Source organism: Rissa tridactyla, chromosome 9, assembly GCF_028500815.1.
Source record: "Rissa tridactyla isolate bRisTri1 chromosome 9, bRisTri1.patW.cur.20221130, whole genome shotgun sequence".
NCBI lineage: Eukaryota > Metazoa > Chordata > Aves > Charadriiformes > Laridae > Rissa > Rissa tridactyla.
The window spans coordinates 35,794,743-35,812,938 of NC_071474.1; the positions used below are offsets into that span (position 1 = coordinate 35,794,743).

At 42.8% G+C, this 18,196-nt stretch overlaps 1 protein-coding gene across 3 annotated transcripts in view; it reads left to right on the top strand.

Annotated features, from left to right (window-relative positions):
- ACSL4 (acyl-CoA synthetase long chain family member 4) overlaps nt 1-18,196 on the top strand; it is a 49,472-nt gene that overhangs the window by 2,944 nt on the left and 28,332 nt on the right. Inside the window, exon 1 of one of the 3 annotated variants that reach the window (XM_054214655.1) lies at nt 2,569-2,724. The exons of 1 other annotated variant lie outside the window; for it this stretch is intronic. The gene's annotated coding sequence lies outside the window, so the exon portion shown is untranslated. Of the gene's footprint in view, nt 1-2,568; nt 2,725-18,196 lie in introns of those variants that run through there. One more of the 3 variants, XM_054214654.1, reaches the window with a different exon arrangement.

The window sequence follows — 18,196 nt, forward strand, 5'->3', positions numbered from 1 at the left end:
CCATAGCTTTATTTACAGAAAGCAAATAAATCTGTTTCTGCCTTACTTTCAAAAAAAAAAAAAGTTTGAAAGCTTTCAAAGGACTAGTTTAAACAGAACTATTTTGTAGGACAAATAAAGGAGCAGCTGCTACATCAGTAAATCCTATGTAATTCAGTTAGGCATTTGTATACCTGTAGCTACAGGGAAGGTTTCCCATCCTGCTGTTCCTAAAGCCTCCACAGAACGTGGTACATTTGACTCTTCACTTGGATATCCCTCTCTGGAGTGAGTTTCATTTTAGGACTCATTATTGTAAGTATAATGTGACAGGTTATATTTTTTCCTTAGATTGTAATTAACTGAAATCTGTTTCAAACTTTGCTGAAATCATTAATTTGACTCAGATGTTCATCCTTTTGAAAGAAACAAAACGTTTTGTCAAGCATCCCTGATAATGCCACTGAACCTGGATGTCATTCCATGATGCCTGGCTTGGAGACATGAGTGGACGAGCCTTGCAGGCACCAGGATTCCCCATGGAGCTTCTTGCTATGGCACGCAAGGCCAGCTTGTCCAGGGCCAAGAAGAGGTTGATGAGGAGGTCCCATGGCCTGGTAAGGTCTCCAGTAGGTCCTCCAATAAAGGAGGAGGTGAGGGAAGAGTTGCACTCCGCAGGAGCACACAACCTGGAGCATGTGAAATCCATGTCGGAGCAAGAACATGCAGTCTGAGGTAGAGAGATGGAAGCTCCAACTTAAATTTATTTGAGGTACTATGAAACTGCACCTGGAAAACATTAGAGGAGAGATGAATGAGGTAGTAGTGTAAGGCATCTGTGATACAAATCTATAAAACAAGGAGTGGCATTGACAAGGAGTTAAGATAGAACGATAATTCGTGGTTAATTAATGCAAAAGTCAAGGGACGTCACATGGAAATACCAGACAGAAGGGTCAAAACATCCAGAAGCGATTTTCACACACCAAGAAGTTAAACCGTGGAGCTACATCAAGCTGCAGATACCAGAAGCTTATATGGATTAAGAAAGCAATTGGATTTTTCTTCCATTAATTTGTCTGTCAAGAGCAGAAATAGTCTACTTTAGCTAAAAGTCTCTGAGCAACAGAGTTTTTTATCTTCCCAGGAGACGAGCAGCCATCGTTGGGAACAGCATACTGAATTAGCTCACTCTCTCTTCTGGCCCTCGGTGGCCATTCCAGCGCTGCAGCTGGCTTAGCACAGGGCATGCTTCCTTACCCACTAGCAGGACACATCACCGTACATCCAAGCCCAGTTGATTCAAAATTTAAGACTATAGGAAGTATAAAATAGTTGGAACAAATTACAAATATATTCTCTTACACATTTACTGTTTATGGGAAAGACTTAGAAAATAGGCTAATGTGTCTGTTTTAGTTGGAAAAAAGATTTGTAGCAAGTTTGTTTGCCCAGCCTTTCCTGAATAAAGGGAGGTTTGATCAAAAAAATATTTAATCTGCATAAAACAGGTGTGCCTTTGGGCATCTTGCACAATCCAGGCCCTCTCATTAGCGATGGTTTGACATTAAGCAAAACAATGGGCTTTGAAACAAATTAGAACAAAGTGAGAGTAATAACGGACTGCGCTAGAATTCATATAGCCCAAGCAAAGGAAAAACCACGCAGTGATTCAGTTCCCCCTCTTTCCAAGGAAGGGGTGTGCTTTTTGCTTCTCTAAGGAGGAGAACTATTACGTATAACATCCACATGGCATATTCAGTTGTTACCAGAAAACTGCTGCCTCCTGCAAGGTGTTGTCTTTTATAGGAACAAGCTCTTGTTACCAAATATAGCTATGGCTTGTTTTGTAATTTTGCTTTTTTCACACAGTCCCACTCCATATGGAATGGGGGAGGATTGTGCTGGACTTGGGCTTAGCATAGATGGAGCATGAAACGTTTCCTCTTCTTTCACACCTTGTTAAGACGTGTCTTGTTAAAAGTCAGTTATTTTGTGCTAGTTCTCTTCTGAAGAAGCCTCAGACTCCAAAACACGTAAAGCCATCTGTCAAACTCCGGCATGAATCATAGGGATATTTGTGGCCTCTGGCTTTTTGAACTGCGCTGTGAGTAATTCTGGTTGCTCTCGTCAGTGCTGCTGATGAAACCCACGTCTCATGTTCCCAGTAAAGAGCGTGGGGCCTCCGGCTAGGCCTGGTGGTCCCCTGGTCCCCGACGGTGTGGGGCAAGGCTCGCTGATGAACCCCAGCGCTGCCTCGTCCAGCGGGGGACAGTGGGACTCGTGCCATCACGGCTCCCAGTCCCAGCCTGCCCACAAGGGCAGGGAGAGCGGCCGCCATGGGCTCTGAGGTGCTTTTCGCCACGTGCCCGTCGGTCTCTGGGGCAGCAGCCTGACTGCCCCGCTGCAACAGAGGGAAACGAGCAGCGTCGCGCGGCGCGGCGGCAGCTCTGCCCAAAGCTCGCTGGCGGCCCCACCTCCGGACCCCGCCGGGCAGAGGGGACACCGCCAGCGCCACGACGAGGCCCACCGGCCCCGCCTCAGCCCGCCCGGGGACCCCCGCCCGCCGGCCCGCCCCTGCCCCTTCCTCCGCGGCGGCGCGTCACGGCGGGGGCGGCGGGAGGATTGGACGGCGGAGCCGGCAGAGCGGGGGCCCTCCCCCCGCGCTCTCAGCCATTTTAGCAGCCGGCAGAGACGCCGGCCCCGTTTTTCACCGGCGGCACCGGGACGAAGCGGCCAGGAGAGGTGAGTGCGGCCCGGGGAAGGACCCCTCGGCGGCGCCCGGCAGGCGGTGAGGGGCAGGAGGGTCACCGCCGGGGATGGGACGGCGGCGGCTGGCCGACGGGGCGGAGGCAGCCGGGTCAGCTGAGGGAAGCAGCGAGGGGTTACGCGGGGTGAGGCCCCTCTCAGCCTCCCCGGAGCGGGGAGCACGGCTGCCGGGGGGCCCGGGCTCGGCTCCCCGGTGGCGGCAGGGGGAGCCTGGTAGGCCCCGGGGAGGAACTGGCCACGGCCACGGCAGGTGGCGGGGAGGCTGGGGCGGCGGGGAGGCTGCTTGGCAGTGCGGGATGGGCTGGCTACCGGGGATAAACGCGGCCAGGAGCGGGACGCCGGGGCTCCCTCGCCGCCGCCCCTCGCTCCCCGTCCGCTCCTCAGCCCCCCCGGGCCGGGGCCCAGTGCTGGTGCTGCTGGCCGGCGGCGGGCTCCTCGCCTCGCTTGCCCAGCTCGCCTATCGCCGAGGAGGCAGCGAGCTCCGCTCCTCGCCGTGCCTCAGCGGCATCCCGGCTCGTCTCGGCTTCCTGGCGGGGTTGGCGGGCCCGCCATCGCACCGGCAGCGCTGTCTCCTCCCGCCGAGCCCCCCCGCCGCGATGCGGGGAAGGAGGCTGGGCTGAGGGTATGGGCTGATGCTGATGTAGCACACGCAGCAGCCCGGGGGGGGTGATTCATCGCCCGGCGCTGCGCACGGGGCATGTTTTTTCCATTTCACGTCATAAGGGCACCTGTTATGGCAAAGCAAGGGACCGGTTGAATGTTTTTGTTGTCCTGTTGAGATTAAGTTTCGCTTTGCAGTGTTCTAAATTATCCTCGGACGCTTTGTGGATTTTTGAAGCTTATTTCATTTTGAAAGCTTATTTTTGAAAGCATTTTTGAAGCGTATTTTATTCAGAGGGCTGGAGCACCTCTGCTATGGAGTCAGGCTGAGAGAGTTGGGGTTGTTCAGCCTGGAGAAGAGAAGGCTCCGGGGAGACCTTAGAGCCCCTTCCAGTACCTAAAGGGGCTACAGGAAAGATGGGGAGGGACTCTGGATCAGGGAGTGTAGCGATAGGACCAGGGGTAATGGTTTTAAACTGAAAGAGGGGAGATTTAGATTAGATATTAGGATGAAATTCTTTACTGTGAGGGTGGTGAGCCCTCAGCCCTGGTTGCCCAGAGAAGCTGTGGCTGCCCCATCCCTGGAGGTGTTCAAGGCCAGGCTGGATGGGGCTTTGAGCAGCCTGGTCTAGTGGGAGGTGTCCCTGCCCAGGGCAGGGGGCTGGAACTGGATGATCTTTAGGGTCCCTTCCAACCCAAACCAGTCTATGATTCTATTTACAAAGCCAGGGGGGTGGGGGGTAGGAGCGCAGGCACCGTGGGACAGGGACCAACACCTGTCAAGTGCTGCTGCTCTGCCTCAGCCTTAATGGAATAATTATAGCAACTTTTGGACAATTTTGTACTATAACCCCTTTTTTCCTATGCTTAATAAATACAGATGGAGGTTACAGAGCAACTTGCTGTAAATTAAGGATTGTTTCATGTACAGTAAATTAACAGCTCTCATCTCTGGTGGTCTTAAAAGATGATTGTCAGATTAAAGATAATATCTGTCCTTACTTGATTGCTCTTTTCGTCTTGGACTGCTGTAGCATAAAAATACAAATACAACATGCTTTGTCATTTACATAGATAAACTTATTTTCTAACCTTGACAATTTGAAGTGCAAAATTTAGCAAATAAAGCTACAAATAGCAATTAGAACCATATGATCTCTTTTTCTTTTGATTAAATTCTGCTTTTTGAATCTTTGGGATTTGTCATCTCAGACTAACTGCAATGATTTTTACATGGACTTTTTTTTAAGATGTGAAAATGTTAATTTTTAAACAAATAAATCTCCAAACCAATCTCTTCTCCAAGAGAAGACATAGAATTAGCAATGTTCCACGGTTTCAAAAAGACTGTTTGGTTTCTTTTTTTTTTTCTTCTGCTCTTCATGCATGGATAAAATGTTTCTGTTTTAATACAGTTCTACAGATGCCTTAAGTATTTCCACATAAAAGTTATTTTAGGAAATATTTAATGTTTTTTTTAACTTACCTCTCACTTCTTTGTACTTGCCAGTTCCCCTTCACTGTTGTTTTAAACTACAGAATGGTATAAACTTGAAACAGAAAAGACAGTTTCCTTCCCCAAGAACCCTGCTGTGGTGATGTTGTCATGATATGTTAATTATTTGAGTATTTGCATCTCATGCAAACTTCCCTCATGTGTTACTTGTAACACTATCTGTAACATACACTGTGCAAGCAAGTGACAGTGTTGCCCAATGTCTGCTGATTGAATAATCTAACGTTTATCAGCAGCTATAATTTTTCAGCATAATAAATTACCAGTGTTCGGTGGATGATACCTCCTTCTAACACGAGTTTATGCTTCAGCCCTTTTCTACAACTAGAGAAACCACTCTTGAACAAACTACTAAGGCAAGGTATTAGATACAAATATATTCCAAGTGATGCTGAGATATGTGTCTAGTAAAATAGATGCAGCCTATTACACTATTTTAAATGAAGTTGATACCCAAATATCAAACAGTAGCCAGAGCCAAGTAAACATGCAAAATCTATTGAAGTTAATTATTAATAGTTAAGTTAGGTAGTTAACATGACAAATGAATGAGTGCTGGTTTATAAGAAAACTGTTCTTAATAAGGAGTTACCAAAGCCAAAAAAGAGTTGGAGTTAATTATTAAGGGAAATCTTCATTGTATATGCAACTAAGCATGTGGTCACTGCTGCAGGATATTTATTTTCTCAGGAGAGAAGGAAGTTTCATGGAAGAAGGGAGGCAATTTTCTGAGAAACCCCATTTGTTCATATGTTGGATTGTTGTTTAGATAATGCAATGTCTTCCACCCTTTTTGTGGAAGGCACATCTCAAAAGTTCGCCATGCTCTTTAATTTTCTGGTATTCTACGGCAGCTGGAGAGTGACTGCTTTGGTGTTTGTCTTTATTTCAAAGTTACCTCCTCTCCTCCCTGTAAGTGGGATTGCTCTCTGTCACGTTTCCATTTGGAAGGTGCTGAGAGGAATAGGCTAGCTGTACAGAAGGGCCCAAGGGAAAGCTTAAGACAGTATTTCTCCTCTGCTAGTAGAGCTGTGCTTTACACGGGATAGGAATTATTAATACTTTGCTGTTGTTTTTCTCTTGTTTCCTTGGTTGTTTTTTTGTGGTTGGGGGTAGGGAAGGGAAATTAGGATTGTTCTTAATCTGCTGACATTTAGTAACTCTATGTTTCTTCAAGATCTTGAACTCAGTAGATAGAGACGTAAAAACAAAAGCTGAACACAGCAGTAGTTACTTCTTCTGTGGCCACTCACTCAGAATAACTTGTATTGCACTGAAAGTAAAACACACACTGGAAGTGGTGTGACGGGTTTCTGTAATGACCTATGGTGGACACGAAGCCCGCCAGCACCAAGGCCCTCTCTCAGATTGCTCTTTGTGGTCTGAGTGGTGGATGGGGAGGACTTTGCCTTAATCCCAGATATGCTGGAACTGCGAGAAGCCTTCACTTGTTTTATACGAATGTGAACTAAAAGACGCTGTATGGAATAAGGCTTGTGCTTGCAAAAAGGAAGGCTTCTGGCCGGTTGCCAGAATTGTTGGGAGATGTGGTTTCAGTTTTCTTTTCTGCAGTAGATGATCCACATTGAGCCGCTTGGCCGAGATCAACAAAAATAGTTGGACAAAACTTAAATAAACTACAGTAGGTCTGCTTTCCCTGCCCCACTTCTTCTTAGGGCTATCAGTTCCTACTGAGTACTTCATATAAAGTGTTCTTGTAATCAAGATATGGCTTTAATCATGTGCCAGATGTGCCTAACATTATTTACTTGATTGAGTGCATGATACAGAGGTTAGGAATGAGTGGTGGGAGTGGAAATTCTTTATGCGATTGTTGTTGCCCTAGATTGGAAGCCTTTCTACTGTTCAGGCTACTGTGCTACTTTTGACTTGTGCTGCCGTAGCTCGTAGTACCTTTTGAGTCAGGACTAAACTTGGTGCTTGCTTGAACTTGATCTTCTGCCGAGGTTTAGGTGTGAGGAGTGTGTGTGAGCGAGGCATATTGGTACAGTTGGCTGTAGAGTTATTTTACATTTTAAGATGATCCCAAATACAGTAGAAATTCGGAAGGCGCATTGAACCATGTTTCAGGAAGGAAATAAATAGCACAGGCAGTCCTGAGAAATGGAGGAGTAGAACAAGTAAGGAAAGGTGATTGTGGGGATGGGGCTGGGAGGGGTGGGAAATGTCTTCCTTTAGCCAATGTGTTGCCAGAATGTGAATTCCTACAGTGGATGATTCTTAAAGTTTGTGTATGTGAGTTGCTTATGACAGAAGTGAAGTTGGAGCTAATGCTACTGTATCAAAAAGTCAGCATACATTTTATTTGCTTTGCTTTTGGATTAGTAGCTGTGTAATGTTAAGGACATGAGGAATTGTTTCCCTCTTTCTTTGCTTCAGATAGAGCTAAGCACTTGGACTTTCCATTGAAATCAAAGAGTACTTTTCACCTCAGTAGAGTGTTTTGTAAGGAATCCTAGGGGTTGAGAAAATAGCTTGCTTTTTTTTTTCCCCCATATTTAAATTTTGCATGTTTTTTGTAGTACAGTTAATGACAAATCAATGTATATTCTGCAGCGGGAGTTCACTGAGCTTCAAGGTGAGATATCTTTATCTCCAAGGTAGAGATAAAGTGATCCACCAATTATCACAGATTTAAGAATCTCGGATTTAAAGTGATCCAAGGTGGATCCTCGGTTATCACTTTAAATCCAAGACTCTTACATCTATTCTACTTGAATATACTGTTGTTCAGTAAGGACAAAACTAATGAACTAGGATTTCCTTCAATGTATATTGATGTGACTATTTGATCCCTACAGTATGTGACTGCTTCATCAGCTGAGCATCTTTTCCTAAAAGGCATACTTTTAACTTGCCTATTAGGCAATAGATTTATATTTCTTTTTTTTTTTAATTCTTCTTATAAATTCATTGGTCTGTCAATAGCAGCTGTTAAATGTCAGAGCAGAATACTTGCATGCACATCTGTTGTACCTTAAACTGTGTGATGATGCTGCAGCTCCTCTCATGATTTTTGCTGATTGCTTTTGTTCTTGTGCAGGGGAAATGCCTGTATTTCCATACAGTGGTAATTGGGAATGTTTTATAGCATAGGTGTATAATGGCAGTCAGAATATTAATGTATGTATCAATCTAAAGAAAGTCTAGGTATGCTTTGAAAGCCTGTGAAATTAGAAACAAGCTGACATGACAAGGACAGACTTAAAATAGAACATTACATTCCAGTACTTGTACTATTAAAATTTGTACTAATTAAAGAGACTTTCAAATTATTACTTTAATAATAACTCTGATGTGTTATTCTGTTTTAGCTGTTCTTACTATAGAAAATAAGATTGTAAGTGATTAAAATCAAGACAGCTATAGAAATGCTTGTGTTCAGAGGATTTCTTTAAAGAATTGTTTAAATTTATAACAAATATAAGCATATTATATTACATATGTAAATTATAATTTATTTTTAAAATATCTGTTAATTACATGTTTAGCTTACCTCATTCTGCTTTTTTTCTAGTATAAACATGGCTAACGTAAAAAATTTTTATTAACATCTAGCTAGTAGTTGCGTTTTGCAAATTACTTGTTCGATTTGTACAGCAGGCCTGTTTGGGTTTTTTTTAGCTATTTCATGATACTGTGCAACCCATTTTAAAGTGAAAATAGTATTAGTACTCTGATCCTTGTTTTACTTAGCTAGGTGGTTAGCCCAACTGTGTAGCATTTTAAATTTAAATAATGCTTAATGAATCTGACTTACATTGCAGGAGACACAACAGAAGATTCATGTAGCAGTAAAGGATGGTTACTGTTTTTTTCTAAACCACTGTTCTACACACTCTGAGCTACAAGACATGCATTCCGAACTGCCCCTTAGCTGAGGTTTTCCTCTGTATGTGCAGTTAGTCAGTTTCAGCTGTCATTGCTACAGTTAGATGTCTAGTTTATAAAACTGCTTTTTATGTGTTTGCTGTGTAACTTTACAAAAGTAACTTGAGTAGTAACAGTCCCTTTAGCTAAGATTCTCACTGGGTATTGTTCTTCCCTGGCAGTCTATGAGGGTATCCTCTGTGAGCAGCGATGCCCCTTTGCGCACCCAGCGGGGGCTTTCCCTCTCTGGCCGCTGCAGTTGGGCTTCCCAGGGACGGAGCACTCCAAAACACCTCCATTTCCACACGGAAATTTTTGACTCTTAAGCAACGCAACTCTAAACAAATGTCAAGCATGTGTGTGCTGCTGCTTCTTTCTTAACGTGTTTCCTCCCATTCCCAAATAGTTGCATCTTTAGCCATGCCTCTGCCCACCAGACCCTTCCCGCTTCTGTAACTGGTACGTCCCTTGTACACCTTCTACTCGTCTCCATTTCAGAAATGCAGAGGAGCCCATAAAATAATGGAGTAACTGTCCTCCTTGGCAAGTGACCCTTAAGTCTTTTTAAGGGCCTTGTTTGCGCAAATCCCACTCATAGGAATAGAAAAATATTAGCATAGAGAGGAACTGAATATGTTATAATATTAAGTATGTGATACCGCAAAGAGGAATTCTGTTCAGTGTAGTTGCTATAAATGTGTTTGGCTTATATTTCCAATTCAGTTTCCTGGAAAAGAAATATAAAACAAATAAACGGTTTCTGAGCACGTGTGCAGGGCACACGTGTGCCCTAAGGCACTTCTTTCATGGCTTTGTTATGTATCACAGTAAGAACAGACTTAACACTTGTGTCTGGTTTTGTTTAACAGTCTGCTAGTGAATTTTTCTTGCTGTTCCTCAGCGCTCATTCTACACCCTGCTTAATCAGGTCAATAACAAGCTTCATACACAACAGTACTTGCTAAAATACAAGAATTTTCCCCTAATAAAAGATCGTTTATTTTTGTGTTCATGTAATAATTGCTTATCTAGCTACAAGTTTGATAAAGTATTTTAAATAAGTTGTTTTGTAAATTCTATTATGTGCAGTTCTGTACACTGAGAGCCACCCATACAACTTGAACCAAAAAGTCTACTAAGAAAGTTGTGTTTAGAGAAACATTAATGAGTATTCAGAGGAAATAATGAGTATTCATCTAATGCTCTGTATCTGAGTGTCTTGCACTCAGTGAAATATGAGGAGCACTTGCTGTCTGTCAAGTGAGGCTACAGATGAGCAAGTACTACAAAACATTTGATCTAACGTTAACCTAGTTGGAGGTCAGTGACGAGTGGTGTTCCCCAGGGTCAGTACTGGGTCCAGTCCTCTTCAATATATTCATCAATGACCTGGACGAGGGGATAGAGTGCATTTTCAGGAAGTTCGCTGATGACACAAAGCTGGGGGGGGTGGCTGACACACCGGAAGGCTGTGCCGCCATGCAGAGAGACCTGGACAGGTTGGAGATCTGGGCAAAGAGGAACCTTATGAAATTCAACAAGGGCAAGCGTAGGGTGCTGCACCTGGGGAGGAATAACCCCATGCACCAGTACAGGTTAGGGGCTGACCTGCTGGAGAGCAGCCCAGCTGAAAGAGACCTGGGAGTCCTGATGGACAACAGGATGACCATGAGCCAGCAATGGGCCCTTGTGGCCAAAAAGGCCAATGGCATCCTGGGGTGCATCAAGAAGGGTGTGTCCAGCAGGTTGAGGGAGGTCATCCTCCCCCTCTACTCTGCCTTGGTGAGGCCACATCTGGAGTGCTGTGTCCAGTTCTGGGCTCCCCGGTTCAGGAAGGACAGGGAACTGCTGGAGAGGGTGCAGCAGAGAGCTACCAAGATGATTAGGGGACTGGAACACCTCTCTTATGAAGAAAGACTGAGGGATTTGGGTCTCTTCAGTCTGGAAAAAAGATGGCTGAGGGGGGATCTTATCAATGCTTACAAATACTTAAAGGGTGGGTGTCAGGAGGATGGGGCCAGGCTCTTTCCAGCGGTGCCCGGGGACAGGACAAGAGGTAGTGGGCACAAACTTGAGCATAGGAAGTTCCACCTAAGCATGAGGAGGAACTTCTTTCCTGTGAGGGTGGCAGAGCACTGGCACAGGCTGCCCAGAGAGGTGGTGGAGTCTCCAACTCCGGAGACATTCAAAACCCGCCTGGACGCGTTCCTGTGCAACCTGCTCTAGGTGACCCTGCTCTGGCAGGGGGTTGGACTAGATGATCTCCAGAGGTCCCTTCCAACCCTATGATTCTAGGATTCTAACTTCACACAGTGTTGCAGTTCACAATTCTGCAGTTATTTATGGCAGGTGGCATGTAGAGCTGACACACAGCTTTCCACAATTAAACTGTCCACATTTAATCGGGTGCTGCTATCAGCATCCAGTTGAGTTTGTAGGGCTGAGTGAAGGTGGTGCTAAGATTACAAGGAGCCCATATGGTGCTCCTTGCTGGTAAGAGGATGCAAGTATCTTGCTGGGAAAAAAAAAATAGCAAATTGGTATAACTGGTCAGATTTACTGAAACACTTCACATTGCCTCAGCAATCTGTCAGGTACTTTGTTGCTTCCTCTCTAGTAGTTGTACATGCAATAATTTTTTAAAAGATCTTATTATGTTCAGTTTACCTGAAGTAGGTGATAAGTAGAATACACAGTGAGTCATTCTCAAGAAATAGTTTGTCTTGGAAGCTAGAGGAGCTGAGCAGCCCATGAAACGTCACTATGTCAAATAAGCTAGTTAAGTCTGAGGAGCTGGAAACTGCATATCACTGCACACTGAATGTTGGCTCAGAGCAAAAACCCCAAAATTCATGAATGAGGGCATTCCTTTTATAGCTTCAACTCTCAACTCAGTGGTCAGCTGCTGTTTCCTGTACTGTACAGCCACTTTGGATTAGGAAGATTACTAACGCCTGACCTTCAATAAATATCAAGTTATGCATATTAAAGTATTTTGGACTATATAAATTTAATCTGTAATAAAATTTTAATAAGGTATTTCAGTGTTTGGGAATGGGATTTGGGTGTTTTCTTTTGGCTTTCAGTAAAGATAAAACTAGGTTAGTTACCACGCTACAGCTTCTGCCTGCTTGGGTGGGTTTTCTTCCCTAATACTACACTTCCATGAACACACCCAGCTGGCAAAAGCTGCAGCCAGCACTCACTCATGGTGGCTGCTGGCAAAAGGGAGGGGACAGACTGGGACACCAAAAAAATGGGTGGACGCTACTTCTTTCAGCAGTAGCTCTGTTTTACGCTTGTAGCTCCGGTTTATGCTCGTTTAAATTTCTTGCAAAGCTGCAGTGTGAAAGTGCAAGTAACTCCGTGTCAGCTGAACTAAACCCCAAGGTTACTGCTTCCTCCCTCGCACTGAGACTTGTCTGCTGAACAGGGAGCCATGTCAGGCAACTGGCTGGATTCAAAGGTTATGTATAACTGGCTGCCTGCAAAATTTGCAGCCCAAGGGAAGATTCAAAGTGGGATCACTGCAGTCCAGGCTTGGATTGAGTTAGCTGCCGTGAACTTCAAATCGAAGACTGATAGAGAGCCAGCAGGCTGCTTGTGCTGGTTTTGCTTCTCTCTCGGAGTCTTCATTACACTGAGGTCATGTTTATTTCAATTCAGTAAAGTAATTTGCTCAAGTCATTTTAAGTACTAACGTGTCTGACCTCTTTTCTGTTGTTAGTATGGCACTTTTGTGGGTTTTTTTTGGGTTATTTTTGCACAGTGAAAGCATACATACTGAAAGAATCACAATACTATATATAGGCAAGGTGTAGTTTCACAACAGTATCTTCCATAGCTTTGAATGTTACACAGAAGAGTTGCGACAGTAAATCTGCAGCTAGTGGTAATGTCAAATAACAGCAAAGTGATACAGTGATAGAAAGGAAAAACATTAAAAAGAAGCAAGAGATCCTGGTTTGTGGTGCCTGTGGCTTTTTTGTACGAGATGCAGAAGTAGGAAGTGAGGATGGAGCAGTTTATTTCTTTCTGCCCGTTGTAGCCCATTAGTTTGTCATTTTGCACATTAATTTCCATGAAGACAGCTATATGTACAGCTGATTCATACTGTGTATTTACACAGTATAATTTAATAATGAATTTAAGATAGCCTTGGTTTTGTGCCTTGGTTAGATAGACATGTTTAATTTTCATTATGAAAATAGATTCCCTGTTTCTTTCATAAGCATGCAAATAGTTTTGTGCTTTTATGAGCTCCTCTGTTCAAATAACTTGGTCAAAAGTGTTTTCATTATGACGTATCACCACAGGGAAAAGCAACAACTGGAAGGTGAAACTAAGCTTGCTGTTCTTCAATAAAAAGCAGGGTGAGAAAGCGGGAGTTGGAGCAGGGATCAGAGCAAGATTATGCCTTAGGAGACCATGGAGAGCATCCTGCTTGTATGAGTGGGCTACTGTTTGCCATTCTGGGCTTATCAGTACTCAGTCTGGCTTCATGTGCATTATCCATGCTGTTCAAGGCCGTATGAGGGAAGCTGTATAGGTATTTCAGTATTTTACTGAAACTTGGTCTTTCAGGCGTATTTTTCTTGCATGCCTTTAAACAGTAATGCCTGGGCAGTCTACATTACAGTTCCGTAAAACCGGACTGAAAAAAAGAAAGCATGCTAAGCTGGCAATTTTAGTCGAACGTCACTGAAGATAAAAGCTTGTTCTAGCCTTGAACCAAGTTCAGGTTATTTGAATGCGCAAAGATGGTTTGATGAATGATAATCACATATGCAGAATGGTCAGAAATAAGTGTAAGATTCTTTCCAGATCATATTACCTAATGAAAAAGCGCAGATGGTGACCAGCCTTGTAGTCTTTCTCCCCCTGCATTCCCTAGTGTAAAAATATTGCCGTTATTCAGGTGTAACCTACACCCACAACCTGGGCCGAGTCAGTCTGATCTGCGGTGGGGTGAGATGAGCTGCAGTGGCTCTCAGAGGAGGCAGATGGGTTCCTGGAGGAGGAGCAGGGCTTTGGGGACACCTTCTCCGTGTTACCTGAATATGCAGGTCGCTTTCACTGTGGTTGGATCATAACTTCTGGAATGTGTGCATGAAAATAAGATATAAACATAGCTTGTGCATATGGTAATACTGCTTTATACTTAAAGTATGAGATTTTAGGACCACACAACGGCCTGAACACTTTTTTTCCTGTCTTTCTGAAGTGGTCTGTGCCCAGACGCTGGATGCAAATGTAAAGGGGGGGTATGATCTTATCCAAAAGGCCACCGTGGATAAGGTTTCTGTTGGCTGTTTCTCTAAGGTAGTTCATTGGTGTTCCTCAGACAAAACAGTTTAATAAATCTGTTACATATTACCTCTTAGTTTATAAGTTTACCTTTCCTTAAAAACCTGAAAATGAAAAATATTTCCATAACTTGGATAGCATTAAGTAGATTTATCTTTAAGAAAGGTAAGCTTTGAATAGTGGGTTGCTGAAGCTTAAAGTTGAGGCTATTAAAAGCAGCCTAATGTCATAATGCTGCTTTCAACCAAGAGGTTGAAGCTTTTTGTCAGGCACAGTGGTTGGCAGCATGTTACATCATTCAAACATGTAAAGGCTCTCAGTACCTAGAATTTAGATGAAAACTGAGAATGATAAAGTAATGAGTTTCTAGGAGTATCCCCTAACCTAAAGGAAAGTACACGACCAGCCTGTTCCATGTTTTCAAGTAGCAGGTAGCACTTTGCAATTGTACAAATGGTATTGACTGATAGACTTGGAGTGGGGACTGTGTCTTTTTAAGTTGCAAATGGAAACATTTTCTGACAGTGTTAGCTTTTTCAGTATCACTGCATTTGTTAACTAGTTAAAATTTATCTTTTCTATTACTAACGTAAGTTGCTATTATGATACACAGTGTCATACTAAGGATTTTTCTGTCCCCTTTTCAGAGCAAAAAAGTTCCTAAAAATAAGTTGAAAGAATGGTCAACAGCGTCAGTTTCCTCTTCATGCTTCCTGCAGAATTTGTTAAGTCTAAGACCACTTCACTCTGTTTAGTCTAGTGCTGCACAAACAGTTTCTTACTACTGTGGCTACTTACTACTGTTACTTCTTACTACTGTGGCTCCTGCTTTATTCGTAGTAAAGGTGATCTAGTTACCTAAATATCAAGTCATGCCATCAAGCTGCTTGAGTTTTAGCTGTGTGGTTTGATGCGAATAGTCACACATGCCTTTTTTATATCTTCTAAGCTGGCAGGGCTTGAACAAATTCCTTTGAGGAAGCTTTGTGGCTGTGCTAGTGCCCAGCTGTCCTGTGCTACTGCGTTCTGCTGAGGGGTAGGACATATTAGCACAGGCACAATCATGGGATAATGGAAATATGGTTGCACACCTCTTTGGTCGCAGCTGGCTCGCTCTCTGCTGCCTTTGCTTCCAGCTCGGGCTTTGAGCACCTGATTTTGCGACCCAGTCTTCTAAGTGTGTCCTCTGCTGTTTTGCAAAAGCTACGTGGATATTTTGGACTACGAACATCAAAAGCTGCCTGCCTCTGAAACTGTACACCTTAAACAAGCATGTTGGTGTCTGTAAAATAAGAAGTGTGGTAAATGTGCATGCACATGTATTGGGGGGGCAGTAAAGTTCAAAACCTTGCTGTTTAAAACATCTTTTCTCTAACAATTCTGCTAGTTTCCACCTTGTTCTCCTGTCTTAGTATGAAAATTTATGTTTGGACTACTTCTGCATTGTTTTCCTGTTTTGGTGGTGCTACATTGCTCAGAAGATTGAACAAAATAGAGGTGTTAAATCTAACTTGAGCCTGCACTTTGCCTTGTAGGAGACAATGTACTGTAATTTGCTTCATCGTCTCACTTCCTCTTTGAAGTGCAGCTAAAATCAAAGAATTGTTATGATGTAGTAAGTCAGTAAGATTGCCTTCCCTGGGAGAAAATGCCATCACCAGTATTGTGTCCCTTGCTAATTGGTAAAATCCCCAACTTCTCTGACTAAATTGGTATACGCTGCATTAAGTTTTATTGTCCACGTACAACTCATCCCCAGTCTATACCTCCAGATCTTCCTTATAAAAATTAATACTTGAGTTGCCAAATAACGTTATTAAAAGAAATGTACCCTAAAGATCTCTCAGTCTATCATAAAGCACATGAAAGTAGCAGAAAGAAGTTTACTCACAAAAAGTTTAGAGAAAAGTGAGCAAAAGTTGAGGTTTGAAGTCCTGTCTTAGGTAAATAACCATCTGGGAATTCCAGGTATGGATCTAGAGATGATTGGGATCTAGAAATGAATCTAGGTATGTTTGGCTAGAAAGTGATAGAATAGGTTGACCATGAACCAAGCAATAGACTGTGCTAAATTTTGCATTAAGACCACAATAAAATTCAGTTCCTTAAACATACAGAAGACATCATTGCTTTTTCCCTGGAAAATATTGTGATTGTAAAAAAGATGAAAATATTCTTGCTCCTGATGCTCCTAATTCTTATTGACTCTCAAACCATTTCCCTCTGCAGCTTAACTAGTTACACAATGAAAAACAGAGATGATTCATGCTTGAAATCTCAGGGGCTACCACCTCAAATGACCGCGGGTGGGAACAGTTTTGTTAAACTTGTATTTTTTAAGTGCACACCAAGTCATCTGTATTTCGAAACATCTGCGAGGAGAGAGTTTCTTCAATTTGCAAGTAAGAAAGGCTATTTCTTTTTGTTTAGTCACAAAAAAGGGTGAAATTTGCATTTGGGTGTGAGCTCCTAAGAGAAAAGGGAAAGTATATTTCCCAATTCTGGTGCTCCTCTTGTTGATTGTCCCCATACAATTTTGAAAAACCCATAAGAACTTTGGAAAAATCCCTCCCCAGCCCTCAGGATGCTTTTTGGTAGGCAAAAGACTGCTAACGCAGTACACCGGGGGGGAACATTTACTTCTTTCCCCCTGACACACCCCCCCTCCTTTTTTCCTTTCAAGTATGTAATTAATTTCACTACCTAAATTATGACCAGCGTCTGAGAAGAAGGCAACCTAATGCCACTGATGAGAGATGCTGGAGTTTTTGAAAAGCAATAAAGGTAAATATAAAACTGGTGGCAGGGTTTCTTGTCAAAATGAAAGCTGAAGAGACAGGTTTGGGCTTTTTTTTAATAATACAGAATTGTATTTAGAACTTTAGTCTGTTAAATTACAGAACAGTTGCCATTGGGAAGACGTTTAAACAGAAGTATATAATCTGTCAGGGTAACTACGGTAAAAGGAGGAAGCTGTTGTAGTCCATCGTTGTGCCTGGATTTCAATAGAAGTTAATATCACTGGACTCTCTCAATAGAGCATTAAGAGGGATTATGATGATCTCTGTCATTATGCTGCATGTTTGGCTGCCAGACTGGGCCCGTGTTCATGCACTTCAACACTTTACTGTTTGAGTTGCTCCTTTCACAAGAAGGTTATTACAGGGCGATGCTGCTAGATTTCAGGAAATTTATAAATAAAGGAAGTAGCTTTTAATGACTGGCTCTCCTCTGCTCATGTTACTGAGCTTTGGTCAGATGAATCTATTAGCTGAATTCTATTTAAAAAAGAATGATTCCATGTTTACCTTCTCCTAACTGTTGTTCTTATGTAGTAATAGATTCCTGTTACTATTTTATTTTGTATTGGGAAATGCCATTTTACTTTTGAGTATTTCTAATGCGTCATCACAAAAGTACGTACAATTCCTCCGAGGTCATGCTGTACAGATGTTTGGTAACATGCCAGATTTGAGGCCAGGAAATAAGTGTTAATGTTTAATCTATGCAGGTAGGGTAATGGAATTAATGCACTTTTTGCCTTGTTGAGTAAAACATCATTAACAGTTGTCCAACCCTAATGCCATGACTTGATTGGAGTCTAACTTGAATGCATGCGCACCAGGAATAGGTGAAGCAGTTGTATCCAACAGTCATAAGCATTGTCCCTGGGTAAATTTTAAAAACCTTTTACACATGGAGATGGTTTCCGGTACTCCTTCATCTTTACTTGCAAAACAAAAAGTACCTGATGTCCTAATTTCCTTACATTGTGAAAGGATGTTGTTGAAATGTTTATCATAAGCAAAGGTTAATAACATAAGAGGGGAGATGAGCCCCCTAATACTTAAACAACCCGTTATCCATGCATATGTTCCTGATACTGACAGTAAGTTGAAAACAGATAAAAGAGAACACTCAATAGACTCAGGGGAAGCCCCTAGCAATTAGAATCAAAACATTAATTAGAAAGTACCAATGTAAGTTGTGTATCTGCAGTACTCCCATCCACATTCATTAGTATTACACAAACAGGAATATTACATCTGACTTTGAAGACCATAAAACGCTGTATGTCAGTTATTTACTTTTATTGTGCCATGAAAATGCAGGGGAAACTGAGTTCTTAACTTT